Below are 15,096 nucleotides of genomic sequence, written 5' to 3' on the forward strand. Positions count from 1 at the left end.
TCTGGTCTCCAAAATACTGATAATTGCCCATTCTGTAAACAAAAGGAGGATATAGCTCACATTTTTGTCGAGTGTCCACGGCTTACACCACTTTTTGATATTTTCAACACAATTATCTATAAATTACTTGATTGGCAAAATGTACCTCTTGCCTACTATGTTCTTGGTCCACCGAGGGGGAAAACCACCACTCAGTCACATCGCTTGTTGTGCTATTTACTTTCATCACTCAAAACAGCTATACATATAACCAGATACAACAAACTGAAAGATTCAGCTCAAGTCAGTGTGGTACAGTGCTTCTTTTCTCGCCTGAAATATAGAATAACGTGCGATTACAACTACCATCTACTTATGAAGACATTGGGCGTATTTGAACTACAGTGGTGTGTTAATGGTGCAGTGGCTACACTAGATGGGGACGCACTAAGAATTTCGGATGTCATCGACAATGGCTAGACTACTTATCACGTAACAAATCTACAGAAGATCAACGCAAAATAGACATTGGCAAAGGAACAATCGCAAAATTCAACTCGTTTATGTACCCGTTTAATTTCAACATATCATCATTTTTCGCACATTTCAATCTCGCTTTATTCATTCGCATTTACCTTATATATACATTCGTTTATCAGTAACTTTCACAATTGTAATCGACATCACTTCACTCGTTAATTATTATTCGATTTAATATTAGTTTAATTGTTCCTTTCCCCTCACCTACGTGTGAGTTTTTAAACTGTAAATAATTGTTACTTTTAATACTTGAGTAATAAAAAAGAGAAATGTATGTATGTATGTATGTATAACACAGAACCATAGATTACTATGCTACATACTCGTCTCATTGAAAGCAGCTATCCACGTGACACGGGTAAAGAAAATGAAAGGACTACCGAAAACGGACGTCACTCAAGCCTTTAAGGCGAGACTAAAATGGAGAATTAACACAGAGTACAACTACCACTATCTCAACCATACCGTTGACCAGTTCAAGTATCGGTGGTGTAACAACAATGCGCTGGCATCCATTGCAGAAGATATACTCGTCTACGCGGATTATTTGAAATAACACCCTTATGAACATTATCATCATCGTATTTGTTAATAACAATGAGAGCTGTATTTTTTATAACGATTAATACTTAAATAGTATCTTTACTACCTACCTGAACAATACTTACTCGTCGTATTTATTCGAATTTGATATCTTGGTTTTCATGTAAACCTATATTTTTATCTTTTTTAGTTATGTAATAACAGAAATGTAAATATCTTTTTTATACCTGCGAATAAAAATTAGTATGTATGTATGTATGTATGTATGTATGTATGTATGTATGTATGTAATGAGCATACACACGCCTTCACGTCGCTCTCCTGGTAAATCGATTTTTCATCCTTTTATAGGTCAGTTATTACACTTTATTTCACTGCACCTTTTTTGTAACCTTCCCGTTTTTGGTTGGTGCTTCTCTTGGTTGTTTTGGCAAAAATCTGCCTTGTTCTCAGTTGTTTTAGTTTTCTCTGTTTGTGTTACTCGTCAAGAGGCCTGCCAAGATGGCCGCCTCCATGACGAGTACACGTGTCAACCCCTTTGCCGGGTTGACACGAAAACATGGAGTTAAATGCATGTCACTGGATGGCGTTAAAATTGAAAAATATGTTGAGGCTTTCTCACAGCTTTGTGGTCCGGAAAAAATTGTTGCAGCTTCTCGTGCTAATGGCAGCGTAATTGTTTTCTTTAATTCACTTGAGTCTGCCGAATCTGTGTGTGCATCTGGGTGTGGAATTGAGCACACATTTATTACTGTACAACCACTCGTGAAACCCGCAACGAAAGTCGTGCTATCTGGTGTACCCCCGTTTATACCCGATTACCTACTACAAGAACAACTTTTACGGTATGGTAAAGTAGTGAGCAAAATAAATACAATCCCACTAGGCTGCAAAAGTCCCAATTTGAGACATGTTAAAAGTTTTCGCAGACAAGTATACATGCTGTGCGATCAGGATAAACTAGAAGGTGTTCTTAATATCGTTTTTGAGGAGCGTACTTATCGTATTTATTTGTCAACGGACGAAATTATTTGTTATAAATGCCACAAAAAAGGCCACACTCAACGTAACTGTATTCAGACTATAACACCTGTACCTACACCCGCAGTCACTAACAATACAAACCCACAAACTGGTATTCAAAACGATAATAACGTAAATCAAAACCCAAACCATGACGATAGCACTCCCCCAAATGATATGCAAATCGATAATGTTACAGATAGTGAAAACAACACAATCGATACCATACAAAACGTTAATATAAGTAAAGACACAAATATGAACGAAGCGATCGACACAACGTCATCTGAACCAGCTCAAAACAAACAATCTGCCACGCGTTCAGTCCTTTCTAATGCAAATGATGCCTCTCAAAATGAGTGTGTCAATGACAATACACCCACACCGTCACTCATTCAAACAGACCCGCATTCCACTGAAACAATTGACACAACCACTCGCTCAACTGAATCTGAACCAAACGGCTCAACAACTACCACTGGTGCGGCAGAGGTACAAACCCTCTCCGCTTCTCCTCTCTCTTACGCTGCTGTCACTGCAACGCCCATTGATGTCTTTGACAGGAAGCAGACCTCATCATCCTTTCCCTTTCACGACATGGACGATGTGGAGTCTGTCGCTTCTGACGTGTCAGATGTGTCCCAATTTCTCCAGGAGGAGAGTGCAGCTGATTTAGAAGTTTCTCTACTTCCACATGACTCTTTGCAGAAATTTCTAGACGAGTCCTACAACTCAAAACATCTTATGGAACAAGCAAGCCAGTTTTGTCCTGACCTCCGCTTACTAATAAGATCGCTAACTGATTTCCGCAAAAACAATGACCTGCCTTCCAAGGAAAAGGTCCGCATCCAACGACTATCCTGCAGAATCGCTAAAAATATTGGGATCACAAGAACACCAGTTGAAAACAAACGGAGCAATGAAATCCTCGATAAAAAGCGTGGTATTTCTACTACCTGTAGTAGAAGGTCAAAAAGAGATAAACAGTAATTGTATCAACTATAATAATGGATTCTCCACTTGTGACGTATCAATGGTCTATTTGTTGTTCTCATATTCATCCATATATGAGTCTTAGTTTTATTATATTATTTATTGTTCCAATAACTGGATATATGTTCTTCATAGTCATTGCTTGTCAGATTTTAACATCTGTCTTCTTGCCTACATTGTGCTATTTAATATCCTTATTTGTCACAATCATCAAATCGATTTTGGGGAGTGTTTTCACAGTTGAAATGAAACTCTGCTCTGCTACTAGTCTTTCAGGTATGGTCACTATGGCAACAATGCTTCTTGGGTATAATTTGTACTGCTCAGTCGTTGATATTATAAAATCAAACATGCAGATTGCTCTTGCAGTCGATATTCAACTATCCTCCGTTATTTGTATGATAATTTTGCCAGCTATGTTCACCATAGCAACAACGTCCGAGCTCTTCGGGTATTGTCTACTCTGTTCATGGTTTAATAATGTAAAACCATGCCTGGAAATTAATTCCGGAGTTGATGTTCAACTCTTTTATGTTACATCAAAGATTGTAACTGGTGTGTCAACTATCACCGTAGCAGCAATGTTTGTACTCTGTGGCAATTTTTTACATTGCTCATTGCTTAATACTATATACACAGTTTTTGGTTTCACAGCTGACTTTCAACTATTCTATGTTACACCTGAGTGTGTAACGAGTGTACAAGCTATTGTCACCATGACAGCAACGTCGTTATCTGGGCTGTGTCTATATCACGCATCGTTTAATATTTTAAAATCAAAATTGAAACTGGTTCTCATAGTTGAATTTCAACTCTCCTATGTTACACCCGAGTGTGTAACAAGTGTACAAACCATGTTCACCATGGCAACAACGTCGTTATCTGGGCTGTGTCTATCTCACGCATCTTTTAATATTTTAAAATCAAAATTGAAACTGGTTCTCATAGTTGGGTTTCAACTATTCTATGTTACACCTGAGTGTGTAACAAGTGTACAAACCATGTTCACCATGGCAACAACGTCGTTATCTGGGCTGTGTCTATATAACGTATTTTTTAATATTTTAAAATCAAACTTGAAACTGGTTCTCATAGTTGGGTTTCAACTATTCCATGTTACACCTGAATGTGTAACAAGTGTACAAGCTATTGTCACCATGACAACAACGTCGTTATCTGTGTTTTTCCTATATCAGGCACTGTTTAATATTTTAAAATCAAACTTGAAACTGGTTCTCATAGTTGGGTTTCAACTATTCCATGTTACACCTGAATGTGTAACAAGTGTACAAACCATGTTCACCATGGCAACAACGTCGTTATCTGGGCTATGTCTATATAACGTATCTTTTAATATTTTAAAATCAAACTTGAAACTGGTTCTCATAGTTGGGTTTCAACCATTCCATGTTACACCTGAATGTGTAACAAGTGTACAAGCTATTGTCACCATGACAACAACGTCGTTATCTGTGTTTCTCCTATATCAGGCATTGTTTAATATTTTAAAATCAAACTTGAAACTGGTTCTCATAGTTGGGTTTCAACTATTCTATGTTATGCCTGAGTGTGTAACAAGTGTACAAGATATTGAATTGTTTTTTCCTGGTCTTGTTCTCTGTTTCGTACATGGCTGATGTATCTGCGCTGACATGGAACGTCCATGGATGTCGTGACGCATTTAAACGATACCAACTTTTCGAGTTTCTCAAAATTAATCATCCTAGTTCATTTTATTTTCTACAAGAAACACACACCATCCAATCCGATGAATCTACTTGGCAAGTTGTCTGGAGAGGACCGATTATTTTTAGTCACGAAAACACACACTCAGCTGGGGTGGCAATATTATTAAACCCAAACAGAAATTTCACTATTTTAAATGTTGACAATGTGATCACAGGACGACTATTGCATGTTCATGTTGATATCAACGGTCTCCCGGTTCATTTAATAAATGTTTATGCACCCACCAATGGCCCAGAACGTGTAGAATTTTTTCAACACGTAAAAAGTCTCATTAATAGATTGAATAATGACCCCATTATAATGGGAGGGGACTTTAACTGTACTCTCAATGCTAATGTAGACAGAGCTGACAGCTCTGAACCACATGCTCACTCTTCAACATCTTTGCAACACATTATCCGTCGTTTCAAGCTCGCAGACGCATGGCGTACTCTTCATGCTACCGCTAAACAATTCACGTGGTCAAGGCATGAGAGTAAATCGCGGATTGATACATTTTATATCTCGAAATCTATTGTATCAAGAGTCAAATCATCATCAATTCAACCACACTGTAATATGTCTGATCACTGTCCTGTTAAAATACTTGTATCTTTTAATCACACGAGTACTCGGAATCCTGTATGGCATCTCAATCTCAGCCTCCTCCAGGATCAAGAATACTGTAATATAATAAATGAGTACTGGTTAAAATGGCGTCGAGAAAAAGCTCGCTTTGAGTCTCTATCTGTATGGTGGGACATTGGTAAACTTAAAATTCAACAGCTGACTAAACAATACTCTGCTAGACTTGCAAATACATACAAACAGAATAAAATCAAATTAAATGATGAAATTAAATCTATTGAACAGGAAATAGCTAACAATCCTGCACTTAGCAACAAGCTGGACGAAACAAAGTCACTTCTTGAAAAATTAATGATGACAGAATCTAAAGGAGCCGCTATTAGATCACGCTATAAAATGTTAAATGAAAACGACGCCCCAACATCGTTTTTCTTTGATCTTGAGAAATACAAAGGAAATAGGAAAATGATGTCGCAGCTAAAACAACCGAACGGCGAAGTTACTGAACTACAAAGTGGAATGCGAAAACTAGCATGGGACTTCTACAGCGATCTTTTCTCTCCAGACAATGTCTCACCAGAGTGCCAAAATGTAATCTTGGCGGATCTACCCCAACTGAACAGTATCAAGCGTGAAAATTGTGACGCACCTATCACTCACGAGGAACTGACAAATGCAATGAAATTAATCTCTAGCAACAAAACTCCGGGAATAGATGGTCTGCCCGTTGAATATTACAAACACTTTTGGCCCATTTTGGGCACTGATCTTCACCAGGTATTTGAAGCTTCGATCGAGGTTAATCAGCTTCCTATTTCTTGTAGGCGAGCGGTCATAACGCTTCTACCAAAGAAAGGGAACACCAATCTTTTAAAAAATTGGCGACCAGTGAGCTTGATGTGCGCTGATTATAAGATCTTAACAAAGGCACTATCCCTCCGTTTAAAAACCGTCTTAGGTGATATTATTCATTCTGATCAAAGTTATTCCATTCCTGGTCGACAGATATACGACAATATACACCTCGTCAGAGACGTCGTTACATATGGTAATGAACTAAATATAACATTGGGTATTGTATCCCTCGATCAAGAAAAAGCGTTTGATCGGGTGCACCACGGATACCTTTTAGAAACCTTAAAAGCATTTGGGTTTGGCCCAGAGCTGATTAAGTATATACGACTTTTATACACCGACACACAAAGTCTTGTTCGCATAAATGACTCTTTGACCAGTCCCGTGCAGTTTATGCGTGGTATCCGACAGGGATGTTCACTGTCAGGACAATTGTACAGTATTGCTATCGAGCCGCTCCTGCACAAAATTCGTACCCAAAGCGGCATTCGCGGTATCATAATTGATAACATGCCTGAACAAAAAGTAAACCAAACTGCATATGCTGATGATATCAGTTTTTTCATCACCGAAAACTCCGATTTTGCCAAACTGCAGGAGTGGCTTTCAATTTACGAGAAAGCTAGCAACTCGCGCATCAACTATGGTAAATCGCAGGGCTTATGGGTTGGTGCATGGAAAACTAGAACTGACAAACCACTTAATATAGGTTGGAACAATAACGGGTTGAAAATCCTTGGTATCTATATCGGAAATAATCCCACGTTCGTGGATAAAAACTGGTCCGGTATCTTAGAAAAAGTTGAGGTAAAGCTAGGTCAGTGGAGCAAATATGCACCTGTCATGTCCTATAGAGGGCGTGCTATTGTAATTAATAACCTTGTAGTATCCAAATTGCTTCATGGGTTGATATGTCTGTGCCCGCCCACACATATTGTTGAGTCTGTCCAACGAAAGCTCCTTGACTTTTTTTGGCAAGGTAAACACTGGGTAAATGCAGAAGTTGTCTACTTACCAATAAATGAGGGTGGACAAGGACTGACGCATCTACCAACGCGCATTACTTCATACCGTCTGCAATTTATACAGCGATATCTTTACTTCAGTCCAGGTCACCCTTGTTTCATGTTTACTGACTTCTTTCTTAGAAAGTTCCAACACCTGAAATATGACAAACAATTGTTTATTACTGAATTCCCACAACATTCGTATAATATGCCTGATTTCTATCGTAACTTACTAAAAACCTGGCGGTCAGTCACATATATTCGTAAAGATACGCCATCTAATATGCATAATCTATGTCAAGAACCGTTGTTTCACAATAAACTAATCCTACACCATCTACATAAAACGCCATTGAATCTCACACACTTTATCGAGGCCGGCTTCACAAAAATTGGTGATCTCATCGATGGTAATGAATGGCGCTCAGCTGAACTGCTCCATCCTCATATTAATATGTACTCCAAACGTGTTCTTAATATCGCATTGAATGTAATACACAAAGCAATCCCAGCTCAATTTAAAGAAATATTACAAAAAACTAACAATGCGCCAAATACGAATGTCACGACTACCACATATTCTCTTGAATTAATCTATAGAGATGACGATAATGACATATTAATAAACTGTCCACTGTATAAATTAGAAAAGGGCACAATTTATAAATTTCTAATCTATACCCGAAAACTGATAAAAGATCCCACCCACCCAGGCACACTTTGGTGTGATCTGTTATCTCTTGATCCCGACAAACCAATATTTCAAGATTGCTACATTGCACCGCTAACGAAAAAAGATGGAGATTTACAGTGGCGACTTCTTCATGGGGCATACCCTACTGGAGGTTTTCTGGTTAAGTCTGGTTTACAACAAACAGATAACTGTCCATTTTGCCAGGATAAAGACGATCTCGTCCATATTTTTGTAGAGTGTACAAGACTTGAACCACTCTTCAAATTGTTCAACAGCATCATACAAAATCTATTTGACGGAGAAAGAATACCACTATCACAGTATCTACTAGGCGCCACTAGAGGCAAGAGCATAACACAGAACCATAGATTACTATGCTACATACTCGTCTCATTGAAAGCAGCTATCCACGTGACACGGGTAAAGAAAATGAAAGGACTACCGAAAACGGACGTCACTCAAGCCTTTAAGGCGAGACTAAAATGGAGAATTAACACCGAGTACAACTACCACTATCTCAACCATACCGTTGACCAGTTCAAGTATCGGTGGTGTAACAACAATGCGCTGGCATCCATTGCAGAAGATATACTCGTCTACGCGGATTATTTGAAATAACACCCTTATGAACATTATCATCATCGTATTTGTTAATAACAATGAGAGCTGTATTATTTATAACGATTAATACTTAAATAGTATCTTTACTACCTACCTGAACAATACTTACTCGTCGTATTTATTCGAATTTGATATCTTGGTTTTCATGTAAACCTATATTTTTATCTTTTTTAGTTATGTAATAACAGAAATGTAAATATCTTTTTTATACCTGCGAATAAAAATTAGAAATGTATGTATAACACAGAACCATAGATTACTATGCTACATACTCGTCTCATTGAAAGCAGCTATCCACGTGACACGGGTAAAGAAAATGAAAGGACTACCGAAAACGGACGTCACTCAAGCCTTTAAGGCGAGACTAAAATGGAGAATTAACACAGAGTACAACTACCACTATCTCAACCATACCATTGACCAGTTCAAGTATCGGTGGTGTAACAACAATGCGCTGGCATCCATTGCAGAAGATATACTCGTCTACGCGGATTATTTGAAATAACACCCTTATGAACATTATCATCATCGTATTTGTTAATAACAATGAGAGCTGTATTTTTTATAACGATTAATACTTAAATAGTATCTTTACTACCTACCTGAACAATACTTACTCGTCGTATTTATTCGAATTTGATATCTTGGTTTTCATGTAAACCTATATTTTTATCTTTTTTAGTTATGTAATAACAGAAATGTAAATATCTTTTTTATACCTGCGAATAAAAATTAGAAATGTATGTATGTATGTATGTATGTATGTATGTATGTATGTATGTATGTATGTAAATGAGCATACACACGCCTTCACGTCGCTCTCCTGGTAAATCGATTTTTCATCCTTTTATAGGTCAGTTATTACACTTTATTTCACTGCACCTTTTTTGTAACCTTCCCGTTTTTGGTTGGTGCTTCTCTTGGTTGTTTTGGCAAAAATCTGCCTTGTTCTCAGTTGTTTTAGTTTTCTCTGTTTGTGTTACTCGTCAAGAGGCCTGCCAAGATGGCCGCCTCCATGACGAGTACACGTGTCAACCCCTTTGCCGGGTTGACACGAAAACATGGAGTTAAATGCATGTCACTGGATGGCGTTAAAATTGAAAAATATGTTGAGGCTTTCTCACAGCTTTGTGGTCCGGAAAAAATTGTTGCAGCTTCTCGTGCTAATGGCAGCGTAATTGTTTTCTTTAATTCACTTGAGTCTGCCGAATCTGTGTGTGCATCTGGGTGTGGAATTGAGCACACATTTATTACTGTACAACCACTCGTGAAACCCGCAACGAAAGTCGTGCTATCTGGTGTACCCCCGTTTATACCCGATTACCTACTACAAGAACAACTTTTACGGTATGGTAAAGTAGTGAGCAAAATAAATACAATCCCACTAGGCTGCAAAAGTCCCAATTTGAGACATGTTAAAAGTTTTCGCAGACAAGTATACATGCTGTGCGATCAGGATAAACTAGAAGGTGTTCTTAATATCGTTTTTGAGGAGCGTACTTATCGTATTTATTTGTCAACGGACGAAATTATTTGTTATAAATGCCACAAAAAAGGCCACACTCAACGTAACTGTATTCAGACTATAACACCTGTACCTACACCCGCAGTCACTAACAATACAAACCCACAAACTGGTATTCAAAACGATAATAACGTAAATCAAAACCCAAACCATGACGATAGCACTCCCCCAAATGATATGCAAATCGATAATGTTACAGATAGTGAAAACAACACAATCGATACCATACAAAACGTTAATATAAGTAAAGACACAAATATGAACGAAGCGATCGACACAACGTCATCTGAACCAGCTCAAAACAAACAATCTGCCACGCGTTCAGTCCTTTCTAATGCAAATGATGCCTCTCAAAATGAGTGTGTCAATGACAATACACCCACACCGTCACTCATTCAAACAGACCCGCATTCCACTGAAACAATTGACACAACCACTCGCTCAACTGAATCTGAACCAAACGGCTCAACAACTACCACTGGTGCGGCAGAGGTACAAACCCTCTCCGCTTCTCCTCTCTCTTACGCTGCTGTCACTGCAACGCCCATTGATGTCTTTGACAGGAAGCAGACCTCATCATCCTTTCCCTTTCACGACATGGACGATGTGGAGTCTGTCGCTTCTGACGTGTCAGATGTGTCCCAATTTCTCCAGGAGGAGAGTGCAGCTGATTTAGAAGTTTCTCTACTTCCACATGACTCTTTGCAGAAATTTCTAGACGAGTCCTACAACTCAAAACATCTTATGGAACAAGCAAGCCAGTTTTGTCCTGACCTCCGCTTACTAATAAGATCGCTAACTGATTTCCGCAAAAACAATGACCTGCCTTCCAAGGAAAAGGTCCGCATCCAACGACTATCCTGCAGAATCGCTAAAAATATTGGGATCACAAGAACACCAGTTGAAAACAAACGGAGCAATGAAATCCTCGATAAAAAGCGTGGTATTTCTACTACCTGTAGTAGAAGGTCAAAAAGAGATAAACAGTAATTGTATCAACTATAATAATGGATTCTCCACTTGTGACGTATCAATGGTCTATTTGTTGTTCTCATATTCATCCATATATGAGTCTTAGTTTTATTATATTATTTATTGTTCCAATAACTGGATATATGTTCTTCATAGTCATTGCTTGTCAGATTTTAACATCTGTCTTCTTGCCTACATTGTGCTATTTAATATCCTTATTTGTCACAATCATCAAATCGATTTTGGGGAGTGTTTTCACAGTTGAAATGAAACTCTGCTCTGCTACTAGTCTTTCAGGTATGGTCACTATGGCAACAATGCTTCTTGGGTATAATTTGTACTGCTCAGTCGTTGATATTATAAAATCAAACATGCAGATTGCTCTTGCAGTCGATATTCAACTATCCTCCGTTATTTGTATGATAATTTTGCCAGCTATGTTCACCATAGCAACAACGTCCGAGCTCTTCGGGTATTGTCTACTCTGTTCATGGTTTAATAATGTAAAACCATGCCTGGAAATTAATTCCGGAGTTGATGTTCAACTCTTTTATGTTACATCAAAGATTGTAACTGGTGTGTCAACTATCACCGTAGCAGCAATGTTTGTACTCTGTGGCAATTTTTTACATTGCTCATTGCTTAATACTATATACACAGTTTTTGGTTTCACAGCTGACTTTCAACTATTCTATGTTACACCTGAGTGTGTAACGAGTGTACAAGCTATTGTCACCATGACAGCAACGTCGTTATCTGGGCTGTGTCTATATCACGCATCGTTTAATATTTTAAAATCAAAATTGAAACTGGTTCTCATAGTTGAATTTCAACTCTCCTATGTTACACCCGAGTGTGTAACAAGTGTACAAACCATGTTCACCATGGCAACAACGTCGTTATCTGGGCTGTGTCTATCTCACGCATCTTTTAATATTTTAAAATCAAAATTGAAACTGGTTCTCATAGTTGGGTTTCAACTATTCTATGTTACACCTGAGTGTGTAACAAGTGTACAAACCATGTTCACCATGGCAACAACGTCGTTATCTGGGCTGTGTCTATATAACGTATTTTTTAATATTTTAAAATCAAACTTGAAACTGGTTCTCATAGTTGGGTTTCAACTATTCCATGTTACACCTGAATGTGTAACAAGTGTACAAGCTATTGTCACCATGACAACAACGTCGTTATCTGTGTTTTTCCTATATCAGGCACTGTTTAATATTTTAAAATCAAACTTGAAACTGGTTCTCATAGTTGGGTTTCAACTATTCCATGTTACACCTGAATGTGTAACAAGTGTACAAACCATGTTCACCATGGCAACAACGTCGTTATCTGGGCTATGTCTATATAACGTATCTTTTAATATTTTAAAATCAAACTTGAAACTGGTTCTCATAGTTGGGTTTCAACCATTCCATGTTACACCTGAATGTGTAACAAGTGTACAAGCTATTGTCACCATGACAACAACGTCGTTATCTGTGTTTTTCCTATATCAGGCATTGTTTAATATTTTAAAATCAAACTTGAAACTGGTTCTCATAGTTGGGTTTCAACTATTCTATGTTATGCCTGAGTGTGTAACAAGTGTACAAGATATTGAATTGGTTTTTCCTGGTCTTGTTCTCTGTTTCGTACATGGCTGATGTATCTGCGCTGACATGGAACGTCCATGGATGTCGTGACGCATTTAAACGATACCAACTTTTCGAGTTTCTCAAAATTAATCATCCTAGTTCATTTTATTTTCTACAAGAAACACACACCATCCAATCCGATGAATCTACTTGGCAAGTTGTCTGGAGAGGACCGATTATTTTTAGTCACGAAAACACACACTCAGCTGGGGTGGCAATATTATTAAACCCAAACAGAAATTTCACTATTTTAAATGTTGACAATGTGATCACAGGACGACTATTGCATGTTCATGTTGATATCAACGGTCTCCCGGTTCATTTAATAAATGTTTATGCACCCACCAATGGCCCAGAACGTGTAGAATTTTTTCAACACGTAAAAAGTCTCATTAATAGATTGAATAATGACCCCATTATAATGGGAGGGGACTTTAACTGTACTCTCAATGCTAATGTAGACAGAGCTGACAGCTCTGAACCACATGCTCACTCTTCAACATCTTTGCAACACATTATCCGTCGTTTCAAGCTCGCAGACGCATGGCGTACTCTTCATGCTACCGCTAAACAATTCACGTGGTCAAGGCATGAGAGTAAATCGCGGATTGATACATTTTATATCTCGAAATCTATTGTATCAAGAGTCAAATCATCATCAATTCAACCACACTGTAATATGTCTGATCACTGCCCTGTTAAAATACTTGTATCTTTTAATCACACGAGTACTCGGAATCCTGTATGGCATCTCAATCTCAGCCTCCTCCAGGATCAAGAATACTGTAATATAATAAATGAGTACTGGTTAAAATGGCGTCGAGAAAAAGCTCGCTTTGAGTCTCTATCTGTATGGTGGGACATTGGTAAACTTAAAATTCAACAGCTGACTAAACAATACTCTGCTAGACTTGCAAATACATACAAACAGAATAAAATCAAATTAAATGATGAAATTAAATCTATTGAACAGGAAATAGCTAACAATCCTGCACTTAGCAACAAGCTGGACGAAACAAAGTCACTTCTTGAAAAATTAATGATGACAGAATCTAAAGGAGCCGCTATTAGATCACGCTATAAAATGTTAAATGAAAACGACGCCCCAACATCGTTTTTCTTTGATCTTGAGAAATACAAAGGAAATAGGAAAATGATGTCGCAGCTAAAACAACCGAACGGCGAAGTTACTGAACTACAAAGTGGAATGCGAAAACTAGCATGGGACTTCTACAGCGATCTTTTCTCTCCAGACAATGTCTCACCAGAGTGCCAAAATGTAATCTTGGCGGATCTACCCCAACTGAACAGTATCAAGCGTGAAAATTGTGACGCACCTATCACTCACGAGGAACTGACAAATGCAATGAAATTAATCTCTAGCAACAAAACTCCGGGAATAGATGGTCTGCCCGTTGAATATTACAAACACTTTTGGCCCATTTTGGGCACTGATCTTCACCAGGTATTTGAAGCTTCGATCGAGGTTAATCAGCTTCCTATTTCTTGTAGGCGAGCGGTCATAACGCTTCTACCAAAGAAAGGGAACACCAATCTTTTAAAAAATTGGCGACCAGTGAGCTTGATGTGCGCTGATTATAAGATCTTAACAAAGGCACTATCCCTCCGTTTAAAAACCGTCTTAGGTGATATTATTCATTCTGATCAAAGTTATTCCATTCCTGGTCGACAGATATACGACAATATACACCTCGTCAGAGACGTCGTTACATATGGTAATGAACTAAATATAACATTGGGTATTGTATCCCTCGATCAAGAAAAAGCTTTTGATCGGGTGCACCACGGATACCTTTTAGAAACCTTAAAAGCATTTGGGTTTGGCCCAGAGCTGATTAAGTATATACGACTTTTATACACCGACACACAAAGTCTTGTTCGCATAAATGACTCTTTGACCAGTCCCGTGCAGTTTATGCGTGGTATCCGACAGGGATGTTCACTGTCAGGACAATTGTACAGTATTGCTATCGAGCCGCTCCTGCACAAAATTCGTACCCAAAGCGGCATTCGCGGTATCATAATTGATAACATGCCTGAACAAAAAGTAAACCAAACTGCATATGCTGATGATATCAGTTTTTTCATCACCGAAAACTCCGATTTTGCCAAACTGCAGGAGTGGCTTTCAATTTACGAGAAAGCTAGCAACTCGCGCATCAACTATGGTAAATCGCAGGGCTTATGGGTTGGTGCATGGAAAACTAGAACTGACAAACCACTTAATATAGGTTGGAACAATAACGGGTTGAAAATCCTTGGTATCTATATCGGAAATAATCCCACGTTCGTGGATAAAAACTGGTCCGGTATCTTAGAAAAAGTTGAGGTAAAGCTAGGTCAGTGGAGCAAATATGC

Source organism: Saccoglossus kowalevskii, chromosome 1 (assembly GCF_978046115.1).
Source record: "Saccoglossus kowalevskii chromosome 1, keSacKowa6.1, whole genome shotgun sequence".
NCBI classification, from domain to species: Eukaryota; Metazoa; Hemichordata; class Enteropneusta; family Harrimaniidae; genus Saccoglossus; species Saccoglossus kowalevskii.